Here is a 26548-nt window from a genome sequence, read left to right as displayed (position 1 = left end):
GGGTTACTACACTATTTGGCAGCGATGGCATGATCTTGGCAACATGTTCTCTGTTGACTTTGCTGCCAGACTTCTCTCTCTGTGGATATTTAACAGTGTGAGTTTCATGAGGGACAAATCCGCTTTTCTTCCCGTGAAGAGTTCTGTCTTTTCCTCACGACCACATTCTAGTGTCCAGAGCAATTTTTGACAGATGGTAGGAGTAAAATACAACCGTCCCCTCCTCCTGTGTCCTGTTCCCCTACAAAATACGGGGCTCCTTTCATACAAAAAGAAAAGCCCCTGTAAATAACTTGTAAACATTTGTGTGGCATTGTTTAGGTTGATGGGCTGTTAAAATATCACTAGTGAATATCAGGAAGGCAGCTGGCTCAGGGATTGGTATATTTTCAATGAGAGTAATTCTCAGCAAGGTTGAGAGAAAGTGTCCCTTTCTCAGGTTCGTATTTCCTGCGTGGACCTTTTTCAGAGGAAGTGTAACTCTCATGTTCTCATTTCCTGTGTGGATGGAATAGACAGTGGGTAATGTAAGATGTGGTGTATGGGGTTTATCGTTTGCTGTTTAGTCACTAGGTCGTGTCCGACTTTTGTGCGACCCTGTGGACTGTAGCCCGCCAGGCTCCTCTGGGATTTTCCAGGCAAGAATACTAGAGGGGGTTGCCAGTTCCTTAAGCTTTACTGAAATTTGAATAACCAGAAAACCTAAAATGTAAGAGGGAAGTAAACCAAAGAGCCTTTGATCCTTTAAGCTCATCTCACTCCTCTGACTCTTGTGTGGGACAGTCTCCACAGCATCCAGTGTGATCCTTAGATTACATACCACATAAGATCTAAACTCTGACCCACCTTCCATCATCTGTCCCTCCCTGCTGCACGGACTTCCTAGCTCACTTAAAATCTAAAGTCTTAGTTGGGCCAGCCTCTTCTCTCATGTCATCTCTACCTGCTGCCACTGGGTCCTGCAGGTCTGGTTGTATTGACTTCTTTGCTCTTCCTAGGTAACAGAGAGCATGCTTCTGGATTTGGGCTTTGCATGGGCTCTCCTGTCTGTCTGGAATTCTCTTCCCCAAGTAGCCAGTGTTTCTTCTCCTCCCGATCACTTGGAGGTCTGCTCCTGTGTTCCCCCTTCCTCTGTGAAGTGGCTCTGTCGACCACCCCCCTCCCCATTCCCACTTCAAGAGAGCAGATGCCCCTTATTGACCTGGCCTCTGAATCGATGGATATAATACAAGAGGTCAAGTAGGCTTGGGAAGCTGCTCCTGGGAGTCCATTTAAAAGAACTTTCAGAGTGTATGATACACCAGACCGAATTCAACCTTATCTTCTACATATTTTGCATCTGCATCAGGGCCATGTGTTCATGGCCATGAACTGAAAGCATTACAAAGAAAACTTGTTTTGTTTTGGAAATGTCATCCTTGAAGGAATATTTATGGTCCGTTTGGCATGTTGACCTTTTAGTGTGCCTCAGCTGGTGAGGGTTTCTAACCGTGTGTGTAATTCACGATGCCACCGCTAAATTAAGGCTTCAGTGAACCAGATTTCTCTAATTCCTTTATGGTAAATAGATCTATCTTCGTGATGTGAGCTTGAATTCCTGCTCTAATAATGAGTGACTTCTCTCTTAGTTGTGCTTAGTCGCTCAGTTGTGTCTGACTGTTTGCAACCCCATGGACTGTAGCCCACCAGGCTCCTCTGTCCATGGGGTTTTTCAGGCAAGAAAATTCGAGTGGGTTGCCATTCCCTTCTATAGGGGATCTTTGCAACCCGGGGATCAAACCTGTGTTTTCTGCATTGCAGGCAGATTCCTTACCTGCTGAGCCATTGGGGAAGCCCCCTTCTCTCTCAAAGGAGTTGCAAATCTTTTTTTTTTTTTTCCTACTTCTGCCTCATCACCTGGGTACCGAGAAGGACATCTGTGTCTACTTGTGAAAATGCAAATTATATGAATGGGCCGGAAGAAGCAACAGGAACAGTGTATAGTGTAGTCTGTAAATGTTAGAGTAAACTTGAGACAAGTTTTTGAAATTTGAAATTTGAGATATTTATTAAAATTCCTCAAGGGAAACACCTTTAGCAGAGGTGGCAGCAGCACTTACCTGTTTGAGGCCACACTTGGATTTTTTTTTTTTAAACAAGCATGTTGCCCATTTTAGCTTGTCTGTCTGGTTTGTATTATGTTGTTACCAGGTAGTTTTTTTCTGAAAGAAGAGATACAGTTCTGAAAATAGTATTTGCCTAAAGGGGAGAAACAAATTCTTTTCTTAGTATTGCAGGCTTCTTTTTTTTTCCCCCAGCAGATTAAAGCATTTCATTGTCCAGGAGCTCTACAAATGTTCTTGTTACCTTGCTTTTTGATCATACATCCTATCAGCAGACGCTTTTTGAGCAGGCACAGCCAATATTTACTTATAAATTATGTATGTGTGCTGTGATAGTGATAGTACATATATTATTAAACATTCACAAAAATAGAAATTAAAAAAAGACACATGAGGTGGGTTAGAATGGACGTTCGAGTGTTTTCTGTGCAGGTCCCAAGGCTGCGTTGGTCCCTCATGGGGCTTGCTCAGTCCACCCTGGGAACTCCCTCCCCCAGCCCAGTGTCCTTGGGTTTACAGGATCTCCATGCAAATGCACCGTGAGAAGGTGCTCAGACGCCATACAGGGAGGCTGGAAGGAGAGTCTTCTGTTAATGGTCGTGCTAAACTCACTGACTTCTCCATTCTCCATGACATGTTATAGTGTGTTCAGTGCCTGGTGCGGGGTGGTGACCAGGATGAAAAAGTTCATGTTTCACACCTGTTTCTGTTTCTATTCCTGCAGCTGCTACTGATGCTTCTTAAGTCTTATCCGGAATTTCAAAACTGATTTTTTTTTTTTTTGAAAATGGAAAGTTCTCTCTTTTTTAACAAATTATGTATGTTAATTGCTCGGTTGTGTCTGACTCTTTGTGACCCCATGAACTGTAGCTTGCTAGGCTCCTCGGTCCATGGAATTCTCTAGCCCAGAATACTGGAGTGGGTTACCATGCCCTTCTTCAGGGGATCTTCCTGACCCAGGAATTAAACCCGGGTCTCATGCGTTGCAGGCGGATTCTTTTAAGTCTGAGCCATTTGGTAGCAGATATTTGACCTTTACTCTTAGGAAGCTGGTTTCTATCACATTTAGGGGGAATCTTATTATGTTTAACTATGGGATGCTGACTCAAATACCATTTTGGTTGTTTAACATACAACACTTTCTAAAATTTTAAGTTCTATATTCTGGAACCAACCTCATCTAAGGTTTTCACATAAGGAATGTGCAAATATGCTGCTCCTGCTTCTTTGAAATCTAATCACCCTGTTGTTCAGGGTCTTGCTGTAAGACCTGAATAAGGATACCTGAGTTTTGAGGGTTTTGATTACTTGAAAAGACTGACTCAAAAATCTCTGCCACTGAAAAAAGCATACCTGTGCTTACTTGGTCACTTGTACCAATGAAGTCATTTCTGCCTTACTGTGGGATAGAACGGTAGACTGCAGCCCACCAGGCTCCTCCGTCCATGGACTTTTCCAGGCAAGAGTACTGGAGTAGGTAGCCATTCCCTTCTCCAGGGGAATCGTCCCAATCCAGGGATCAAACCCAGGTCTTCCACCTTGCAGGCGGATTTGCTGTCGAGCCTCCAGGGAAACCAGATGATTCTAGTGTAACCTGTAATTGCCAGATTATTGCCCTTTCCAGATCCCTTACCTTTGGTAAGCAGCCTCTGACCTCACTGTCTTTTATCTCTCTCAGTCCCTCTGGCCCTCTTGTGCTGGTCACCAGCTAGGTCATTTGCCTTAACTCAGGAATATATGAAAAGACACCATGCTGCTTCTATCCCTGGCCCTACTTTAGTCAGCCCGTCTTCTACCCCCATCATCTCTGTTTTGTCTACCTGCAGAATCATGCTGGACCCTTTCTGGTGATTCTGGTCACTGAGGATCTCAGTGGAGATATTAAGTCTGTGAAAAATTACCCTCCAACTCGGTATCCAGTGGGGCTTCCTCCAGCATGCTGTATTCAATTTGAGAATGCTCCATGGCCTTCATCTGTCCTTCCCACGGCTGCAGGCTGCCCACTGAGACAAGGCAAACTCTGCATTCCTGCTGTTCAGCTGTTGGCATCATCTCCTCGTCTCTCGATCATAGGGTGGAGCCCTCTTAATAGGCTAGTGTCCTTCCTGACTGTTCCTGTCCTTTTCTGTCTGACCCCTCATCTTCTCTCGCTTTTCACTGCCTGTGGAATGCCTGGGCATTGAGGTTGTAGCCCAGGAGTCAGTGGGGTTTCAAATGCCACATGAAGGACTGAACTTTTCCCTGTAGGCAGTGCAGGAGCCTTTACAGGGAGTTCTGTCTCTCCTTTGCTAAGACCCTGGCTCTGGGGTTGCACAAGAGAGATTGCAGAGCACAGAGGCTTGGGAAAGAGGCAAAGACTCAGAGAAAAATCCGTATTTCATTCCAACTTCAAAATGTTAATTTAGTTAATGAGTTTATTACTTGACTGGTAAAACGGTCTGGTGGAGTACAGAGCACATGGGTCCTAAGCTAGGCAGCTACAGGTTTTAGTGACAATTCTGCCAGTGAAGGCAGATCTGCTGACAGAGGGCAAGTTAATGTGTTAAGTAGAGACTGCAATGATTACTAATAATTCCTGCAGGATCTTTATGACTATCATATAAATTAAGTTGGTGACATGTACTGAGTACCAGGAACATAGTACCCATCCAGGAATTCTTGTTTATTCTCTTCCACCCAACCATGAGGTGTCTGTACTGTTGCCCAATCTTGTGAAATCCTAGCGTCCGAGGTTGATTCTTTGATATTCCAAATAGCGTCTGTGTTAATGGACATAGAGAGTATTAGATCTTGTTAATAAAAGGAATAGTTTTGCTAATCGTATACTAGGCTATTAAATAAAATCCCTGCTTAACAGGTATTTATGCCTTTTAGGAATGAATTTGTGCCATAGTGTAAAACTGATGATAATCACTTCTTGGCCTTTGAGCCAAGGTCAAGTGTAAAACTAGAGATAAACGTGTTTCCCATTATGCATAACTTTGGATGGAACATCTCGTTTAAGACTGTGCTCTATGTGAGGTTATAAAACTTTGTTGAAGAGGAAAAAGTATTTATTTCAGGAGTTTGAAAAACATAATTTCTTGTGTAGGTCAATCCATCTGATTGAACAAATATTTCATTAATTTTGGGAAATTAATAAGTTAATGACTTATATTCTTTCTCTTTAATTATTGTCATTATACATTTTCCTTGAGCAATATAATCTATTTTTTATTCAGAGAAATTTAGCTATTATTATTTTTAAAAAATATTATTTATTTATTTGGTTGCACTGGGTCTTAGTTGGGGCACGTGGGTTCTTTTGGTTTCAGCATGTGGGATCTAGTTCCCCTACCAGGGATTGAACCTGAGCCCCCTGCTTTGAGCGTGGAGTCTAAGACACTGGAGCACCAGGGAAGTCCCAATTTAGCTTATTTTAAAACATAAAAAAATTAATTATACTTAATGAATTTTTGGTTAATGTCACATAAAATAGTGTTATTAAGTATCAGTAAGTGAAACTTCATAGTATTATTATTACACGGTTATCATTACATTATTTCTTGGTACCCTTTAAGGAAGGTTATGACCAACCTAGATAGCATATTCAAAAGTAGAGACATTACTTTGCCAACAAAGGTCCGTCTAGTCAAGGCTATGGTTTTTCCTGTGGTCACATATGGATGTGAGAGTTGGACTGTGAAGAAGGCTGAGTGCCGAAGAATTGATGCTTTTGAAGTGTGGTGTTGGAGAAGACTCTTGAGAGTCCCTTGGACTGCAAGGAGATCCAACCATCCATTCTGAAGGAGATCAGCCCTGGGATTTCTTTGGAAGGAATGATGCTAAAGCTGAAACTCCAGTACTTTGGCCACCTCATGTGAAGAGTTGACTCATTGGAAAAGACTCTGATGCTGGGAGGGATTGGGGGCAGGAGGAGAAGGGGACGACAGGATGAGATGGCTGGATGGCATCACTGACTCAATGGACGTGAGTCTGAGTGAACTCCGGGAGTTAGTGATGGACAGGGAGGCCTGGCGTGCTGTGACTCATGGGGTCGAAAAGAGTCGGACACGAGTGAGCGACTGAACTGAACTGAATATGTGTAGTGTTTGTTAACTGAGCTTGCTCTGCTAAGAATTGTTTGAAGGTTGCACTTTTAATTGTGCAGTGGGTGTGTATGTACCTGTGTTCTAGGTGTTGTATTCCCCAGTCTGTCATATAGCAACTTATAATATGAACTTTTTCTTTTGGGAGATGACTAGGACGTTGCCGGAAACATATTGTCCTAGATCAATGGTCAAAATTATTGTTCTGTAAACTGGCTCCTAATTTTCATTGTGAAAACAAATTAAGCAGTGATTACAAGATTTATATAAGTCATAGCTGCTGTGTTTATAGGTTCCATTTAATATGCATTTAAAATATTTATTGCTTCTTAAAGTGTATTTTCAGTTCAGTTCAGTTCAGTTGCTCAGTTGTGTCTGACTCTTTATGGCCCCATGAATCGCAGCACTCAAGGCCTCCCTGTCCATCACCAACTCCAGGAGTTCACTCAGACTCATGTGCATCGAGTCAGTGATGCCATCCAGCCATCTCATCCTCTCTCGTCCCCTTCTCTTCCTGCCCCGACTCCATCCCAGCATCAGAGTCTTTTCCAATGAGTCAACTCTTCGCATGAGGTGGCCAAAGTACTGGAGTTTCAGCTTCAGCATCAGTCCTTCCAATGAATATTCAGGACTGATCTTCTTTAGGATTGACTGGTTGGGTCTTCTTGCAGTTCAAGGGACTCTCAAGAATCTTCTCCAACACCACAGTTCAAAAGCATCAATTCTTCCACGCTCAGCCTTCTTCACAGTCCAACTCTCACATCCATATATGACCACAGGAAAAACCATAGCCTTGACTAGACGGACCTTTGTTGGCAAAGTAATGTCTCTGCTTTTCAATAAAGGTTTGTATTGCATTATGGAAAAACAGATTATTTTTTTCTTCTTTATAGTGCAAAATAGAATCTTGACTTAAATCTTTGTGACCATAAACCTTTTGGTGGATCAGAACAGGACACATTCCGTCTATCCAAAGAGACATATAGTTGATTCTCATTATTCACTATAACACTATGTCTGGGGCCGTTACGAACAACAGGATGACCAAGAAAAAGCAGAAACTGAAAAACTGACACCTAGTAGACTTCGAAAAGGTTATTTGTTTACAGTTTTACAGTGTGAGATCTGAGACAAGAAGGGAGAGCGTTGCCTTGTTCAGCCTCGGTTGGGAATGTGCGCGTTGGGCAACTCCAATTTTTTGTCACCCTGTGTATGTTTGTGAATGGACCTAGAAAGTGCTACTGGGCAAAGTCACAAGTACAGAATTCATGAGTGATGAAACTCAGCTGTAGTTAGCATAGTGTTGAGACCACATGTGTGCCTTAAATGATGAGTTGAGTAGTTAAACTGGTGCTTCCCAAGAGCTGGATCTGGTAACAGTGAGTAGATCCAAGCTTTCCTGCCTGGAATGGCTGGGTTCTCTAGCTGATAGATGGAGACCTGTCAGATGCGCCTTGCCTCTCCTGGGTCCCAGTCCCTGCCTCCACTTGCGTAAGTGAGTTGCCATTGGCCTGCCATGGCCCTGCAGTTAGCGTCCCCATCCTATCCTGGTCTCTGAGTTGGAGACATTAGAATGTGTGATTAAGAAAGCAAGCTGTGGATTCCTATGTCCTGGGTTCCCATTCTGCCTCTGACACTTACTAACTCCCTGCCCTCTGGCAAGACTACTTAGCTTCTCCGCACATTTTCTTCTCTGTAAAATGGGAATAATAACATTGGCTACCTGGTTATGTTTGTAGTTGTTGAGACACTATGTATTTCGTGTGTCAGATATTTAAGACAGGAGTTGGTTTATAAGCCCGCAGAGGTAAGCTGTTAATCCACCCGGTTATCCATACCCAACTGGCCTTTTCATTTTTCTTAAGGATTTTGTGATACGCCACCAATAAATACAACCCCCGCTCCAAAATTTTCTTTTTAAGGAAAAGAATGAAGGTGGAAGGTAGCAAAGTGTAAAAAGGTGAAGCTGAAATGATCCTGGAACAGACTACTAGGTTAGGTGGGGAGAGAGGAACTCTGAATCTAGTCCTGAGTTTTGATCAGTTCCCAAAAATGAAGGCCTGCTTCTCATTACCTTTTACATAAAAGCTGTTGTTCAGGAAGTGCACGGCAGTTTCTGGAACCAAGTGGTTTCTTTCTTGATTATTCATAAGACTGCTTGGTATTCAGATGCCAGTCACACTGATTTGTAATGCATTTGTGTGTACCCACGTCGGTCTCTCACCCTGGGATCTTGGAGGTTGGGTGTTATCTTATCGCATTGATTTCAGATCTCCAGGTCTAGCCTGGAGACACTAACTCTGCTGCAGAGTCCGCTTGTGATGGTGTGATTGCCAAACACTTGTCTCTACAAGGGCCCTGTGTTTGTTCTTCCCCTGATTTTATCGTGGATCACAGGCATGCTACTCCAGTGCAGAGAAAGGCATTGGGTGTTGTATAGAGATAATGAAGGCGTAAAAGGAAGAGAAAGGGACCAAGTCCAGGGTGGCTTGCGTATGGGGCCACAGTGACTGGAGCCCTAATGCCATATACTGCATGCTTTTGGTTCATGCCTCTTGAGTATTCAGTATGTTAAAACGTCTCCCTCTGCATATGCATTTGTTCACCCACAGACTGCATATGCATGGCTCTTATATACTGTGTGTGTGATTGGTCACTCAGCTGTGTGTCCATGGGGGTTCTCCAGGCAAGAACACTGGAGTGGGTTTCCATGCCCTCCTCTAGGGGATCTTCCCAATCCAGGGATCGAACCCAGGTCTCCCGTATTGCAGGTGGCTTCATTGCCATCTGAGCTACCAGGGAAGCCCAAGAATACTGGAGTGGGTAGCCTACCCCTTCTCCAGGGCATCTTTCTGACCTAGGAATCAAACTTGGGTCTCCTGCATTGCAGGCGGATTCTTTACCAGCTGAGCTACCAGGGAGGCCCTATATACATTATAATTAGCATTAAAAAGAGGTTGAAAAGGAAGGATGACTGTTCTCAAAGGAGATTATAGAGATAATTACATAGCTATAAAAATTCACTAATATTATTCACTCAATTATGCACTTAAAAATGGGTGAATTTTCTTTTCTATAAATTAGGCCTTCATAAAAAAGTCTACAAAAGGAAGGATAAGATGGAGATGGAATTTTCAGTATCTAAACATCTCAAAACCTATTATAAATATCAAGAACCCTTTTACTCTCAACTGAGTTATGGAGAACTAAATACTTATTACTAAGAGCAGTGTGGTTAAACATGGAATCTTAAATTATTTTAATCACTTAATTGTTTAATTAAAAAGAAAGCTCACTTTAGGAGTGTAATTACCACTCTCTATTATTTTTGCCAGTACTTAATTATCAGCGTTCTCTTTAGCCCGTAGTTTCTTTGCAAGGATCTTTTTCAGGGAAACTTGATAACATTTTAAAATTTCTTTAGCCAGGTGTGTGACACACTTGCGTACACACACACACACACACCCTACCTTTCACTTTGCAGCACACACATCCTGAGAGCCTGTGATCTCTGTACTGTGAAATTTCCATTTTTCCCTCAGAGGATTAGGTGTGGGGACCACATTCTCTTCCCTTTCATGGCTTTATTAGTGCCTTTCATTAGGGGAATTGCATGCAAATACTTTTTGGTTTGTTTGTGCTGTATTTTTATTATAATTTTTTATCTGTCCACTTCTTCAGGACACACACCTCCTGAGTCCAGGGACTTCAGTTCATTGTGGCCTTGCTAGCACTTTGACCCATTTCTAGCACAAATTCTTGGTTCAATAAATACTGTCAAGTGAGTGAATCAACCTGCATATTAAATTTTAGCAATAATTAATGCTTCTCAATTTAAAAATAAAGATAAATATATGTAGAAGTTCTGTTCTTAATTCCTGCCCACATTGAGATGAATGCACTCAACTTCGGAGACCACTTTCTGTGAGTGGGTGGACTGTGAGGAGCAGGGAGCAGGTGGAAGGTTGGGGGCACTAAGAAATATGCTTTACTGGGAGATCAGACTCTCTTATGGCATCTGGATCAGCTACCCATAGCTCAATGGGTAAAGAATCTGTATGCAATGCAGAAGACATAGGAGATGCAGATTCGATCCTTGGGTTGTGAAGATCTCCTGGGGAGGAAATGGCAGCCCACTCCAGTATTCTTGCCTGAAAGATCCCCTGGACAGAGGAGCCTGGTGGGCTACAGTCTTTATGGGGTCTCAAAGATTCAGACACGATGGAGCGACTAAGCACACACATACTTTTATCAGTATCGTGTTTCTCTGGTGGCTCAGTGGTAAAGAATCCGCCTGCAATGCAGGAGAGTTTGATCCCTTAGATGGGAAGATCCCCTGGAGAAGGATATGGCAATGCACTCCAGTATTCTTGCCTCCTGAACGGAGGAGCCTGATGCGCTACAGTCCATGAGGTCACAAAGAGACACGACTAAGTGACTAAGCAACAGCAACACAACAAATCCCTCTTTAGAACATCGTGAGGCATTCTTGAAATACAGTGCAAAGGACTGCCGGTGGTGTTTGAGGGATTTGTAAGATTGAAAGCGTGACACTGTGCTCAATGACTGACTCTCCACAGCAGCAGGGCTGGCAGGGACCAGGAAGTACTCGGGTGAATTGCATCATTTTGGTTTGTTTTGAAGAACTGCCCTGTAGCTTGGGTAAAATCCAGTTCGTTCAGTTTTTTTATGACCAGTTTTATTGAGGTGTAATATAGGCTAAAATTTACCCTTTGGAGATAAATAGTTGTCTTGAGTTTGAGAAACAGTCATGCAACCACCACCACAGATCATGATATACACTGTTTCTTATCACCCACCAAAGTTCCCTGTTCTCTTTTGTAGTTGTCTTCTTTCCCCAGCCACCACTGATCTTATTTCTTCCGTCAAGTTTTCCCTTTCCTAGAATGTCATAAAAGATGGTATCAGACAGTATATAGCCTTTTGTGTTTCGCTTCTTGCACTTAACATTTTTATGTCAATATCCATGTTGTTGTGTATATTAGAAGTTTATTCCTTTTTCTTGCTGCATGGTGTTCTATCATATGAATGTACCCTATCTTTACTTGACTTTCACTTTTCATTAAAAGCTATTTACTGGTTTTGGGAGAGTTGGGTTAAGTTTTTGATGATTTTTGAATACAGCTTTCATAAACAGATATGTTTCAATTGTATGGATATCTGTTTGAATTTTTTTTCAAGTGAATGCCTATAAGTGGTGGTGTTGGGCCGTATGGTAAGTATATGTTTAAATGTATAGGAAACCGCCAAACTGTTTTCCTGAGTGTTTGTACCAGTTTGCGTTCCTGTCAGCAAACAGGAAGGTTCCAGGAGCTCAGCATCCCTGCCAGCACTTGTGTTGCCCATGTTTTGCATTTGCTTGTTTGGTTTTGGTCATTGTAGAAGATAGTTGGTTTCGTCTTGAGTGTCAGGGTATGGGCATGGTCTTCTGTTCATTTTTTTCTTCTTGATTCTTTAATTTTTGTTGTCACTTCTCTTTTTCTTGAGGAAGTCTTCCATCTTGCTTTTCCTCTTCACTGGCTTCATTTGTATAGACCGTGGGATTAGTGCCTCATTAAATACCGTTCCAGGTCTATCTCTGCACATTTGCAGTATGTTTAACAGCACTTTGCTCCTTGCTCCGCTCTTACCGTTAGATCATGAACTTATGGGCGGGCCTTGTTCCACTCTGATAAGAACCAAGAGCCACTCAGGTAATGCTCTCTGTTGCTTGGGTTGTAGGGGATAAGAAAAATAGAATCAGTCTTGAAAAAATTATTTTAAAAGACTCTAATTTATAATCTTTTGGTGTATTTTTGGATCTAAGAGAAGCCTATTTGTCAGATTTTCAGTTCTGAATTGGGTATCAATTGGTAAAACCCTGTTATTGATATTATTATTTAAGCTACTAATATGAGGGCTTTTAAATTGCTTGTTAAATTGGCTACATTACTATGTGTTCTTCATTGAGTCTGCCACTTCTGAAGTGTCCATTGAAATGTCTCCTATTGAAGCAGTTACGTTTGGTTGGGCTTGGTTTCAAATTCTGCCAATTTTCAAGCTCTTTCCAAATTCAGTTGTAAGCATATTTAATGTTTTAGACAGTTAATACTAATTTTTTCTTGCGACTTTGGTTATCTTGGATCATATCATTTCATTGGTTGTATTATAAAGATTTGAGCTCAGTTTTGTGTTCTGCCAGTTTCAAGCTCTGATCAAATTCAGTTGATTTGAATTATGGAATAATTAATAATTATTAATTATGGAAGCATAATTAATATCTTAGATCCTAATACAGATTTGTCTGTATACTATACACTATAAATACTATAACTTTGAGTGTCTTTTGTCAAATCTTTTTAGGGACTGCCTTCTAAAGACTTCCTGAAAACTATTGTGTCAATATTAATTTTTGGTGTTTCTTACATAAGTACTCTGGTATAGATAAAGCAGCTTTTATAACGATTGAATTTATCAGGCTCACGTGCTATGATTATGCATTACTGTTTGTAATTTCCTAGCATTTTTGTGTGAGTTTTTCCTCTAAGCACATTTTTATATATAAAGTTCTGAAGAAAATCTTCTCACCTGAGTGTTTTTCAAAGAGCCCATTGTATTCCCAAGTTCACAGGCAGATTTTTATTATTCTAGGGACTTGAAGGCTCAGCTCCCAATATTCTGAAGAGTTATGTTATGTTATTCCTTGTCCTGGACCATTGTGTTTCAAGTCTGATATTTAGCAGGGTTGTTTCAGAGTTTTAAATGGGAGGAGAGAATGTGCAAAACGGTTGCAACAGAGAAAATAATTAAGTTTTAAAGTGTTTCACTCATCCACGCATCTTTCTTACAAATTTTGTTCTGATTGCCAGCTTTCTTTTCAGAGCAGGATAAACCAAGGGAGACAGAGCGAAGTGGCAGAGGGGCCAGGGACTGTCCTGGTTGTTCCAGCTGGTGGGAACGGCGTGCCTGTTGGGGTTTTTGAACATATGTATGACATGTTTGATTGTCACAGAAGTAAGAGGACATTGCTGACATTTGATGGTGAGGGCTGACATTGATAACTGACATCCTCCAATCCATACAACAGTCCCATACAATGAATTGTCTTGCTCCAAATGCTAGTAATCCCCTCTTCCATCCCTGTTAAACAATGCTGATCTGGGTCAGTCTGGGTTTCAGTTTCCAGAACTGTGGACCTGAACAAGTTGCATTTTCCTCATCAACTTGGAGGAAAGTTGGAGTGAAAATGTTTACTGTCTAATATCACTGGGGGCTTCTCAGGTGGCGCAGTGGTAAAGAATCCACCTGTCAATACAGGAGACTCAAGAGATGCAGGTTCGATCTGTAGGTTGGGTAGATCCCCTGGAGGAGGAGTAAATGGCAACTCACTCCAGTGTTCTTGCCTGGAAAATTCCATGGACAGGGGAGCCTGATGGGTATAGTGCAGGGTGTCACAAAAGAGTTGGACACAACTGAGTGACTGAGTGTGCCCACACACACGTAAGATCATTGTGAGCATTGCTGATGATGTAAGTGAAGCAGTGAACACAGCACCAGATACATAGTAAAATTAGCAGAGCGTGGCTGGCTGGAGTGGCTTTCCAACCAGCTCAGGGTAAAATCCAGGGTCCTGGCAGGGACCAGCGGGAACTTGCCTGCTCCTCTCGAAACTCATCTCCTGCGGTTCTCTGTCCTGCCTCTCCAGTCACACACTGGACTCCCTGTGGTTTCTCTGTCTCCCTGAGAGAGCTGCCCGCCTCTGGACCACCTGCACTTGTTCCTCCTTCTGTGGACAGGCTCCTTCTCTCCCTGTATCCACTGCATGCTCCACTCCCACTTTCTTCCTTTCCTCCTCTGCCCACTTGATCCGAGGGAGGCTTTCCTGTTATGCAGAAATGGCAGCCTGGCTCTCAGCAGCCACCTCTTCCCCTCAGCTCTTGTTCTTTCCCTTACCACCACTCAATATATTAAATATTTTTTGGCTTATTGTCAGTCTTTTTCAAGTGGAACATACATTTCATGAAAGCAGGGAGTCTGTTTTGTTCACTGATGAATCCCCAATGGCTGTAATATCCCCTAGTACATAGATGCCAATAGACTTTTATTGAATGAATGAATTATTAAAGATAGCAAAGAAAAGAAATTATAATTTGTTTGTATACATATGCTGTGTGTAAGAGAGAGACTGTGTGTGTGTAATAAAGTTATACTTTCTAATAGTTTCTAATCCAGATGGTGGAATTAATCAATTATGGAAATCTCTCCATCTAAACAGTTTTGAGAAATAGTGTAAGAGGTAAGAGACCAGGTTGTTGTAATCCGATTTCTCTACTCTCTACTCACTCAACTCTGTGATTCTTCCTTTACTTTTAATTGAGGAAGCATGATACTTTTATTTTTGATAAGAGACTGTTTTAAGGATATAATGATGTGATTATTCTTTGTGTGTTTTTAAATTGGTTGCAGATCCCTAGAGGTCATCAATATTATTACCCATAGCACCTTAGAATGATTTGAGTTTTCTTATCTGCTTGGAGGAGGTGTAATTGTTCTTTGGCTAGATGACAGATATTTACTGCTTCTTATAGGCATAGACTTGGGAAATGCTTTTAAGGGTTGCGTTATTTAAAAAAAACCCACTGGCTTGATGTTTTCGGACCAGGGGAATGCTAAGCTGTGTGAGATGCCTATTTTAAAGAGAGTATTCATAAGTGAAATTTCCTTCTTGCAGTTGATTGGTCCAACTATTTCTCTGATAGGTGTTGTTTTGTATTCTGAAAAATTTGTGTTGATTTGGTGTCTTATGAATAAGCACAGATTGTTAAACAGGCTCTGTTCCAAGCAAGAAATGACACAGGAAGATATGTATAAGGTTTCCTTGGTTTTAAATTATTGTGTCTTTAGGCTAACCTTTTAATTGTATTTTGTGTCCTAAAATAGCTTCTTCAATATGCACTTTCCCCAGGTGGGATGATATTTTTACTGGCTATTAAATCTCTCTCATACTATCCCTCTGCCAGTGAAGTCCTAAATATACTTCAGGTATTCTATTTCTACAGATAATTTCCAGACAAGGCAATCTTTACATGTAACAATGATGGACAGGACATTTGAGGCTTGGCAGTTGTTTTTAAATGTAGGTACTGGTTAAGATATCTCTGTGTATGGCTTAACATGGGACCATTAAGCTAAGCTGTGTGAAAACATGAATTACATTCCTTTATACCTAGTGTGTGGGCTTCCCTGGTGGCTCAGAAGGTAAAAGAATCCACCTGCAGTGTAGGAGACCGGGATTCAATCTGGGTCAAAAAGATCCTGTGAAGAAGGGAATGGCAACCCACTCCAGTGTTCTTTCCTGGAGAATTCCATGGATAGAGGAGCTTGGTGGGCTACAGTTTCTAGAGTCGTCAAGGGTCAGACACGATTGAGTGACTAACACACACATACCTAGTGTGTATTGTTAAGACTCAGGAATTTCCTTCAAAATCTGGACATTTGAGTGAATGGCCCTGGTACTCTTTAATTGGATGGACTCAATGCTGACATCCCATCTTTCTCATCCCCTTTATCAAGTCCTGTCAACTCAGCATCATTACTGTTTCTCAGAACCTGTCCTCTTTTCTCTACTAAAAGAACAAGTAGACAGAAGAATCAGAAGACAGATCTAAACAGCATTCTGACAACTTCAGCTGATTGGCATATATACAACCCCGAACTGCAGAACTGACTGTGGCTGGGCAATAAAGAGTGCTGCCATTCCTCTTTCAATAAAGAGGAATGGAAACATGACGATTTTCCTTCTCACTTAACCATTAGGAATCAAGATAGAACTCAATAATGTAAAGATAACTAGACAATCCCATTGCTTATAATTTTACTTATTTACCGGCTGTGCTGGGTCTTCAGTACTGCCCAGGCTTTTCTCTTGTTGCCGAGTAGGAGGGCTCTCTCTGGTTGCAGCATGTGGGCTTCTCACTGCGGAGGCTTCTCTTGTTGTGGAGTGTGGGCTCTAGGGCTTGAGGGCTTCAGTCGTCGAGGCACTGGAGGTCAGTGTTGCAGCTCCCAGGCTCTAGAGAGCAGGCTCAGTAGCTGTGGAGCACGGGCTTAGTTGCTCTGCAGCACGTGGGATCTTCCTGGATCAGAGATCTAACCCATGTCTCCTGCATTGGTAGGCAGATTCTTGACCACTGAGCCATCAGGGAATTCCCCATTTTTTTTTATTTTTAAAGAAATTAAGCTCTATATCTCTAGGAAAGGGACTTCCCTAGAGGTGGTTCAGTGGTAAAGAACCCACCTGCCAAAGCAGGAGGCATGAGAGATACGAGTTTGATCACTGGGTCAGGAAGATCTCCTGGAAGAGGGCCTGGCAACCCACTCCAGTATTCTTGCCTGGAGAATCCCATGGACAGAGGAGCCTGGCAGGCTGCAGTCCATAGGGTCGCACAGAGTCAGATATGACTGAAGTGACTTTGCACACATACATGCACCTCTAGGAAAACCTGTGTATCATAGAAGAACTCAAGATAGAAATTAGGAAGTATTTTGAATTAAATGGTAATGATTTTGACATAATGATTTGACATAAGACTTGTGGGATGCAGCTGGTCTGAAAATCAATATCTAGTTTTCCATGTCAAGAATCTAAATGAAAAAAAGAAACTTAAACCCAGAGGGTATAGGAAGAAGGAAAAAGTAACATATGGAACAGGAATCAGTAAATAAATCAACAAAAGTTAATTTTAGAAATATTAAAAACTAATAAACCCCTTAAGACTGATCAAGAAAATAAGAGATAGAGCATATTACCAATATACTACTCCATATTGAATTGGAAACTCTGAGCAGTAAAGGAAGAAAAAATACTTATTCTAGAAAAGATGAATGTAGAAATGAACTGTGGTATATCCGCACTATGGAATATTATTCAGCAACAAAAATAAAGGAGCTATCAATCCACAAAAAGGCATGGAGGACATTTAAATGCATATTACCAAGGGAAAGAAGTCAGTCTGAGAAGGCTATGTAAAGTGTGTTTCCAACTGTATGACATTCTGGAGAAGGCAAAACTGTGGACAGTGAAAAGATTAATGATTGCCAGGTTTAAGGAGGGGAGAGGAGGGAGGGATAGGTAGGTGATTTTTACAACACTGAGACGATTGTATATGAGTAGACACATGACCTTATGCATCTGTCCAAGCTAATAGAACTATACAATACAGAAGTAAATACTAAGGTAAATTATAGACCTTAGTTAATAATAAATGTATCAATAATAGTCCATCAATTATATTAGTGTAGATCTTAATAACTGCAGATATTGTATATAGGGAGGAAGAGGAGATACGAGATTATACTTTTCAACTACTCTGTATGCCTAAAATTGCTCTAAAAATTTCAATCTGTTACCAAAAAAAAAGATAGAGTATAGAAAGTAACCATATTCATAGCTAGAAAGAGAACAATATGAAGCTGTTCTCAGATTAATTTGTAAAGCAGTTTGCAGTCAAAATCTCCACTGCTTTTATTTGGAGGTGGGGGTATTAGACTTTTGAATTCTGAAATTTACATGGAAGAACAAAGAAAAAAAGAAATTAATCTGAAGGACCACAGCAAGGTGGGGGCTTATGTTATTGGATATCAAGACTTACTACAGGTCTATGTAGGAAATAATTATTATGAGATACTGGCACAGGTATAGATAGATAGAGATCTTAGGAATGGAAATTATGTATCTGATAGAGGTGAAGGTCATTGGGAGTTAGGGTAGGTCTTATCAGTAAAAAGTGCTTTAAAGTTTGATTATCCATATGGATAAAAAATAAAAGATCATACCCACCTCAAACCATAAGTAAACAATTCAGGATAAAGATTGTGAAAAGCAAAACTTCAGAGCTTTTCCAAGATGTATGAGAATGTATGTGTGACCTTGGGGGTTTTAAACTATACCCCTGGGATAAATGCCACACACAAACACACAATATGCAAAAAAAAATACTCATAAATTCAGCTCATTAAATTTTGTATACATGTGAATCTTGGTACCTTAATAGATTTTTTTTTTTTTAAGGCTAGATACTGGGTGAAGAGATTTGCAACAAAAATACAAAGAAAGCATTATTATTAGATTGTTTAAAGTACCATTTCAAATAAATAAGAAAAAAACTCTGAAGCTATCATGCTAAGAGAATAATGGATCAATCCCCTTTCACAGTTTCAGATAGGCACATGTTAGAAAAATCTTGCAATGGTAGGTGCAGGCAAAAATTGCACAATAGGAAATTATTGGCTGATGTTAGATATATTAATTAATATATCTACTTTGAAGAACAATTTGGCAATACCTCGTGAGTCAAGTGTAGGATCCACATAACCTGCAAACCGATAACTCAACTCTGAGATACGGTGTTTCTCAATGGGACCTTACTGGTAATTTGGGCAGGGCAAGCCTCTCTTCTGGGGTGTCATTCATATCTCTGAGTCACACCCACTGTGTGTGAGTTATGTCTCCTACTGTGGTTATTCAAGCATCCAAACATTCTTCAGACATTTCTGATCACTTCTAATGGGGCTTCCCTGATTCAGATGGTAAAGAATCTGCCTACAATGCGGGAGACCCAGGTTTGATCCCTGAGTTGAGATCCCCTGGAGAGGGAATGGCAACCCACTCCAGTATTCTTGCCTGGAGAATTGCATGGACAGAGGAGCCTGGTGGGCTACAGTCCATGGGAGCACGAAGAGTCAGAGGTGGCTGAGTGACTAACACTTTCACTTTCTAACGGAGGAGTCCATGGCTGATTGAAAACCCTGAGAGAAATTGACTTATGCATCAGAAGATATGTCTAAGAATCTTCTTTAAAGCTTTGTGTAACTATGTAGTTATAAAATATGGTAAGCATCTTAAGGATCCATCATCAGGAAAATTAAATTGTGGAATCTTCTGAAAATGGAAATAGGATATGACTGTTAAAAATCTCTCAAATAAAACTACATTTATCATTGTGGATAAAGTTCTTGAAAGAAATGTTGACTTAAAAGCATGGTTCAAGGACGTACTGTCTAAAATGAGGAGTATAGTCAATATTCACTCCAGCACTCTTGCCTGGAGAATCCCATGGATGGAGGAGCCTGGTAGGCTACAGTCCATGGGGTCACTAAGAGTCGGACACAACTGAGTGACTTCACTTTCACATTTCACTTTCATGAATTGGAGAAGGAAAATGGCAACCCATTCCAGTGTTCTTGCCTGGAGAATCCCAGGGACGGCGGAGCCTGGTGGGCTGCCGTCTATGGGGTCGCACAGAGTCAGACACGACTGAAGCGACTTAGCAGCAGCAGCAGTACTATGTTACATATCCCTGAATGACCTCTAACAAAATAACTGTATTATGATAAATATAATTTAGAATAGTGGTTCCTTCTGGCAGGGCATGAGGGGAAAGTCATCAGAAAGAACCACACAGGTAGTGTTGTTGCAGCTAAGTTTTTATTTCACCAGTACCTTGGTGTTATATAATTTTCTATACATATTCATGGGGCTAATTTTTTCTTTTTTAGAAAGTTATGAAAGAAAACAAAGTTTGAAACAAACAAATAAATAAACCAGCAACAAGAGAGGATGTAGGAATACATAACCAGGACTGAGAATATCTGAGTATTGCTACGAGGTCCAGAGATCTGAAAAAGATTATGAACTGAGGTATGTATATAAACAGTGTCAGGGTGAAATCAACAAATCAATCAATAAACAGAACAATTAATAAATTCTCTAGATCAAGGAAAATCAAGAAAGATTTAGAAGACCTTAGGGTAGGAGGTATAATGTTAAAACCCGCTTAGTATTTATTTAATGTTTGCAAAGCACTTTGATGGTATGATCTCACTGGATCCTGACACAGAATTTGACAATAAAACAAGAGACGCACATGTAGAGAGAGGACATGTGGGGATAGGGGAAGGCAGGTATGGGATGAATTGGGAGGTTGGGATTGACATAGATGCACTACCCTGTGTGAAATAGATAGCTAGCGGGAACCTGCTGGGTAGCACAGGGAGCTCAGCTTGGTGCTCCGAGACGACTTAGAGGCATGGGATGGTGGCAGGGATGGTGGCTGGGAGTGCGGCTCAGGAGGGAGGAGATGTATGTGTACACAGCCTGAAGAAGCTCACGGCCAGAGGAGCCTGGCGGGCTGCAGTCCACAGGACCGCTCAGAGCCGGACACCACTGAAGCGACTTGACGGGCACGCACGCATAGCCAATTCACTTCATCCTACAGCAGAAACTAACACGATATTGTAAAGCAGTCACTCTCCAATTAAACAAATGAGAGATGGCACGTGAGGAGGGACTGGTACTTGACGTGGTACTGAGCTCCTTAGTTTGTTCAATTGATTTCCTTTCTCTAGGTGCAGTTAAAGTGAAAACACAAGAGTGCTGAAGAAATTTGCATTTGTGAAATCTGAGGGTCAGTGTTCATGCTAACTATAGAGCATTAGAAAGCTACCAGAAATGATGAGTGCCTGGCAATCACTGTTGCCTTCCCTCCCTTCTCTCTCCCATTTCTCATGGGATAAAGGGGAAATCCCCAAATTGCAGGCTGTTATTTAGGTCACCTATCCCACTCCAGTGTTCTTGCCTGGAGAATCCCAGGGACGGGGGAGCCTGGTGGGCTGCCGTCTATGGGGTCACACAGAGTTGGACATGACTGAAGCGACTTAGCAGCAGTAGCAGCAGTATCCCTGCCAGAACTCCAGACATTGATTGATAAAAGACAGATGGTAGAAACCCTTGGATAGGGTAAAGGTCCTCATGGTCTCTGTGTTCCCTGATAACACTGAGATTTTCTTTTCAGGATGTCCAGCATCAGGCTGGCCCAGCTTTTACTGCCAAAGCACCACCTGCCCCCTCAAGTTGAGTTAGGCCTCCTTAGCTGTTACGTCTCTGGCTCCTCTTGAATGCTTCTGGATGGGCAGATGCTGCTCATAGTTCAGCCTGGCCTTGAAAGTGATGAAAGAATGAAAGTGAAACGTGAAAGTGTTGGTTGCATCTGACTCTTTGTGCCTCCTTGGGCTGTAGCCCAGCAAGCTCCTCTGTCCATGGATGTCTCCAGACAGGAATACTGCAGTGTGTTGCCATTTCCTTCTCCAGGAGATCTTCCAGACGCAGGGATTGAATCCAGGTCTCCTGTGTTGGCAGACACATTCTTTACCTTCTTGACCCTCACCTAGCTTCCCTGGTGAGGGAAGCCCATAGAATTCCACTGATATAATTGACCTTTTCTCATCTCATTTTCTTCCTACACGACCTGCAGACCCATCCACTTATTGTTTTTTAAGTTGAGCTGACTCTTTTTATGTTTATACTTTAAAAAATTTTAACTTTGAGATTTCATTTTTCCTTTCTTTTTGGTTTTTCTTTTTTTTTTTTTTAATTTTATTTTATTTTTAAACTTTACATAACTGTATTAGTTTTGCCAAATATCAAAAAGAATCCGCCACAGGTATACTCTGCTTTGTTTTCTTTCAGTAACTCTTGCTAAAAGAGAATCAGAATAATTTAGACGGTCTCCATTTCTTCCATATCTGTTCATTTTGACAGCTTATGTTAAAGCATTGGCATTCTTAATAACATTTCTATGTCAGGGATTCCAAAGATGGCCCCCAGGTCAGGTGGCTCTCTTGAAGGACTCAGCATTTGGTCATGCTCATAGCTTTGATTTCCTAAGGGAAAGGATGCTCAGCAAAATCAATGAAGAGAAAAATGCATAGAAGAAAAATGCATACAGATTCCCTTGTAAAGAATCACTTAGGACAGGCTTGATTCCTCTAACGAGATGTGATGGCACCTGCGAAATGTTGTCTACCAGGGAAACTAATTAGAGAAATATTTTTCTGGCTACCCAGAATTTAGAGGGTAGTACACAGATCTCTGGGTGTAAGGGAGGGCTGAAGAAATAGACTAAGTGGACCAATATTAGAGGCTCTGTCACAGCCAACATTTTATCTCGCAAACAGGAGCATCTCTGGCTCTGCGGTCACGGGACTGGCCTCCAGGGTGACAGTCTCTGTTGTCAAAAGCATCTTCATTCTTAGATGCTCTGCTGGTGTTTAACTCTTCACTTCACTGCAGCTGCCATTGGAGAGATTTTTGAAGTAGATTTGTGTTGGGAACTGGTCACATAGGCACCCTCAGCCTAGCGTGTATCACATGTCCAGACTTTTAGATGGGAAGCCAGTATTGGCATAAGACAAATGGTTTGCATACATGGTTTAGGGACAGTGAGATACTCTTGTCACTTAGGATGGTGGGAAACGTTGGCATCCAGGTTCCTAGATGCCACCCTAGGAATAACCGTGCACATAGGTCTTTTCAGTTCAGTCGCTCAGTCGTGTCTGACTCTTTGCGACCCCATGAACCACAGCACGCCAGGCCTCCCTGTCCATCACCAACTCCCAGAGTCCACTCAAACCCATGTCCATCGAGTCGGTGATGCCATCCAGCCATCTCGTCCTCTGTCATCCCCTTCTCCTCCTGCCCTCAGTAGGTCTTTTAAAAGATAGCAGTCTCAGACCTGCTACTTCTGCTTTTCTGTGCAATTTCTTTATTCTTTTGGAGTGGAGTGTTAGCCCGGGGCTCATTTAAAAATCATGTATACCTTTTGGTCCTCTGGTCATTACAGGGCAAGATAATAACTGTGGCTATGCTGTCAGAGATGGAATTAAAGTGAAAATACAGGTATCTGATGCTTCAGATAATCTTACCCCTTCCTCTCCTTTCCTCTAGTCTTCTCCAAGCACAGACTATGAATTAGGAGTGATTGGTAAAGAGGTAAGAAATTCTGAGATTTTTTTTTTTTCTGTAGATGAGATTTTTAAGAGAACAATAGTGTTGGCAGGGTATATCATTAACCAGAGGAGATAGAACCTACTTCTCTGTTTTGTTTTTTTTTTTTCTTTCCAAGAGCATATGTAGTGGGACTAAAATGCATCCAGTCCTTTTGGTTGATCTCAGTTATAGAGCGGTTTCTGTCTCCATGATATTGTCGTTTTTGTTTAGTTGCTAAGCTGTGTCTGACTTAGCATGGATTGTAGCTTCCAGGCTCCTCTGTCCATGGGGTTTCTGAGGCAAGAATACTGGAGTAGGTTGCTATTTCCTTCTCCATAGAATCTTCCTGACCCAGGAATTGAACCCACATCTCTTGCATCTCCTGCATTGGCAGGTGGATTCTTTACCACTGAGCCACCAGGGAATCCCATCTCCATCATATATATTTTTTAAATAGATGTCTGGTATGTGGAATGATTTTCCTTCCCTCAACTGGCTTACAAATTTAGTAACAAGTTAGATGATAGATTGGGAAGATATATTTTAGAAGAAAAAAGCCAATTGACCATAAAAGCAGAGAAATCCTTTGTTCTTTTTATGAAACTAATTTGGAGACCTTTCCATTAAGGATAATATCTTTTAGATAAATGAGGTAGGGGTTATTTCTGCTACAGTTCAGTTCAGTTCTGTCACTCAGTTGTGTCTGACTCTTTGCCATCCCATGGACTGCAGCACACCAGGCCTCCCTGCCCATCGCCAACTCCTGGAGTTTACTCAAAATCATGTCTATTGAATCGGTGATGCCATCCAGCCATCTCATCCTTTGTCGTCCCCTTCTCCTCCTGCCTTCAGTCTTTCCCAGCATCAGGGTCTTTTCAAATGAGTCAGCTTTTCCCATCAGGTGGCCAAAGTATTGGAGTTTCAGCTTGAGCATCTGTCCTTGCAATGAATATTCAGGACTGATCTTCTTTAGGATTGACTGGTTGGGTCTCCTTGCAGTCCAAGGGACTCTCAAGAGTCTTCTCCAACACCACAGTTCAAAAGCATCAATTCTTCGGTGCTCAGCCTTCTTTATAGTCCAACTCTTACATCCATACGTGACCACTGGAAAAACCATAGCCTTGACTAGATGGACCTTTGTTGGCAAAATAATGTCTCTGCTTTTTAATATGCTGTCTATGTTGGTCATAACTTTTCTTTCAAGGAGCAAGCATCTTTTAGTTTCATGGCTGCAGTCACCATCTGCAGTGGTTTGTTTCTGTTTCAAGTATAATTAAATATCTAAGGGGTACAAACTCACCCTGTTCTATTAGAATGCTGAATAATCCTTCTTTAGAATTTCGTTTGCCTTTATCTTTCACCATTAGATAAGCGTATACATCATCAGATTTTCACTTTTATTGAATTTAGTTTATTTATTTATTTTTATTTTAGATTTTATTTTATTTTTAAACTTTACATAATTGTATTAGTTTTGCCAAATATCAAAATGAATCCGCCACAGATATACACAAGTTGCTAGGCCAGGTTCGATGCACGATACTGGATGCTTGGGGCTGGTGCACTGGGACGACCCAGAGGGATGGTATGGGGAGGGAGGAGGGAAGAGGATTCAGGATGGGGAACACATGTATATCTGTGAATTTAGTTTAGATTCCCTACCTATTTTAAGAGAATATATTGGGTTGCCCAGAAAGTTTGTTCGGGTTTTTCCGTAACATCTTATGGAACCAACTTTCTGGCCAACCTATAAATAGGAATTTTCTTTCTACTGGTAAGAAAAAAGATACTGCGGTTAACTAAAAAGATACCTCAGTAATATTGGTAACACATTCTGACTTGTAATAACTGCTTCCTGCTCTGTCATTGGAATTGATACTTATATTGTGAAAGGAAACCCTTTTCATCACATTTACACTAAAGGAGAGCTTTGAGAATCACAGTTTGAGTCAGTGTCACTGAATAACTCTAATGCACATAATGGTAACTTATGCTCAGAATGTCTTTCCTTGCTTGTGTTTCTCACTCAGTGAGTGGTTGTGGTCCAGGTTCAATCAGAAACTTTTGAGCTGACATTTAGAAGGTTAGCTCTTTTTCCATTTGGCCAGTCGCTAGCAGCCAGCTCAGGAGGATGTCTGGGTTAAAACCATGATAAATGGAACTTCCATTAGGCTCCTTGGCTTGGGGCTTGTTTCCTGTAAAAACTTTGTCCTGACTTTAGTGGTTTGATGAAGCAGAATACTTACTTTCATTCAATAAGTGAAAACTGAAGTTTAGCAGGTCGGGTAGCCTAGGTATCTTGTTTTGCGAAGAGATTCTGCTTCTAGGGCTGATGGTTTGCAAAGCCTGGGTTATGTTTCAGCTTATGGCCCATTGGGTGATTGTGAAAATAGCCTATGAACTTTTTTCGTTGTAGAAAATGGAACAGGTGTTTGTTTTTAGATATCCTTTGAGATGAAGAAAACTCAGTATATTTTATATACTATATTTTATGTATATATTTTATATCTAATATATATATTTATACCTGATACTATTTTTATATCTAATATATATTAGATATATTTTAAATATATATAGTTTAGATATTTATATCTGATACATATATTTTATATCTAATACTCGGTTGGATTTACCTCACCACCATTTCCTTCAAACATTAGATTTACTCTAATAAGTTTCCTTTATTCTGAACAATACATTATGACTTGGTGGGATGACGTTTTTGGGCATCAAAGAGACCACAGGCCAACATGTATTATAAGCTTTATGTACACTTTTAAGATTTACTTTTTTTCCTGGGCACATACCTTTTGTGTTTATATGTTTGCGGTTCTGCACACTAGGCATTGGACATTTGGGGAAATTGGTAAAAATGCTTTTGCGAAACTTATTAAAGTAATTCTGGTTCCAGGTGAAATTGAATAAAGCCACTCCAACCTTTTTTCCCCAATGAATACAACATGAATCTGGATGAAATGCCAGGTGAAGCTGGTTGAGGTCTCTGAAAAGTAAATATTAGCGTGTTGACTAGGGAAGAATTGTTGCTGTTTAGTCTCTAAGTTGTGTCTGGCTCTTTGGCAACCCTGTGGACTGTAGCCCACAGGCTCTGTCTGTCCATGGTATTTCCCTGGCGAGAAGACTGGAGTGGATTGCCATTTCCTTCTCCAAGGGATCTTCCTGACCCAGGGATCAAACCTGTGTCTCCAACATTGACAGGCAGATTCTTTACTACTGAGCCTCCAGGGAAGTGTAGGGAAGAATATTAGTATGAATCATCACTAAACTAGAGGTGGGCTTACAATTTTTCTCTCTGCTAATCCCCCTGGCTTGAAATCAGTGCAGTCCAAAATCTAGAAGTCAGTGTTGGAACAGAAGTCAAGGAGACCCTTCTAGTTCTGACTCAAGGAGTAGGAAAGAGAAGCCTTAAAGCTTGGAGAAAAGAGAGAAATCTCTGATCTTTTTTGGTCTCCTTTTCCTCAGTTTTGTCGTGCCCCAGCTCCCTGACAATCTTGTGGCAGAGGCAGCAGCAGCAA

The 26548-nt window shown here is 41.2% G+C and overlaps 1 protein-coding gene across 5 annotated transcripts in view; it reads left to right on the top strand.

Annotated features, from left to right (window-relative positions):
* Positions 1 to 26548, top strand: part of MCTP2 (multiple C2 and transmembrane domain containing 2) — a 263087-nt gene that overhangs the window by 29312 nt on the left and 207227 nt on the right. Inside the window, exon 1 of one of the 5 annotated variants that reach the window (XM_055555683.1) lies at positions 19780 to 19886. The exons of the other annotated variants lie outside the window; for them this stretch is intronic. The gene's annotated coding sequence lies outside the window, so the exon portion shown is untranslated. Of the gene's footprint in view, positions 1 to 19779; positions 19887 to 26548 lie in introns of those variants that run through there. 5 annotated transcript variants of the gene reach the window in all.

This window comes from Bubalus kerabau, chromosome 19, assembly GCF_029407905.1.
Source record: "Bubalus kerabau isolate K-KA32 ecotype Philippines breed swamp buffalo chromosome 19, PCC_UOA_SB_1v2, whole genome shotgun sequence".
Classification (NCBI taxonomy): domain Eukaryota; kingdom Metazoa; phylum Chordata; class Mammalia; order Artiodactyla; family Bovidae; genus Bubalus; species Bubalus kerabau.
This window is presented reverse-complemented; position numbering and strand designations above follow the sequence as displayed.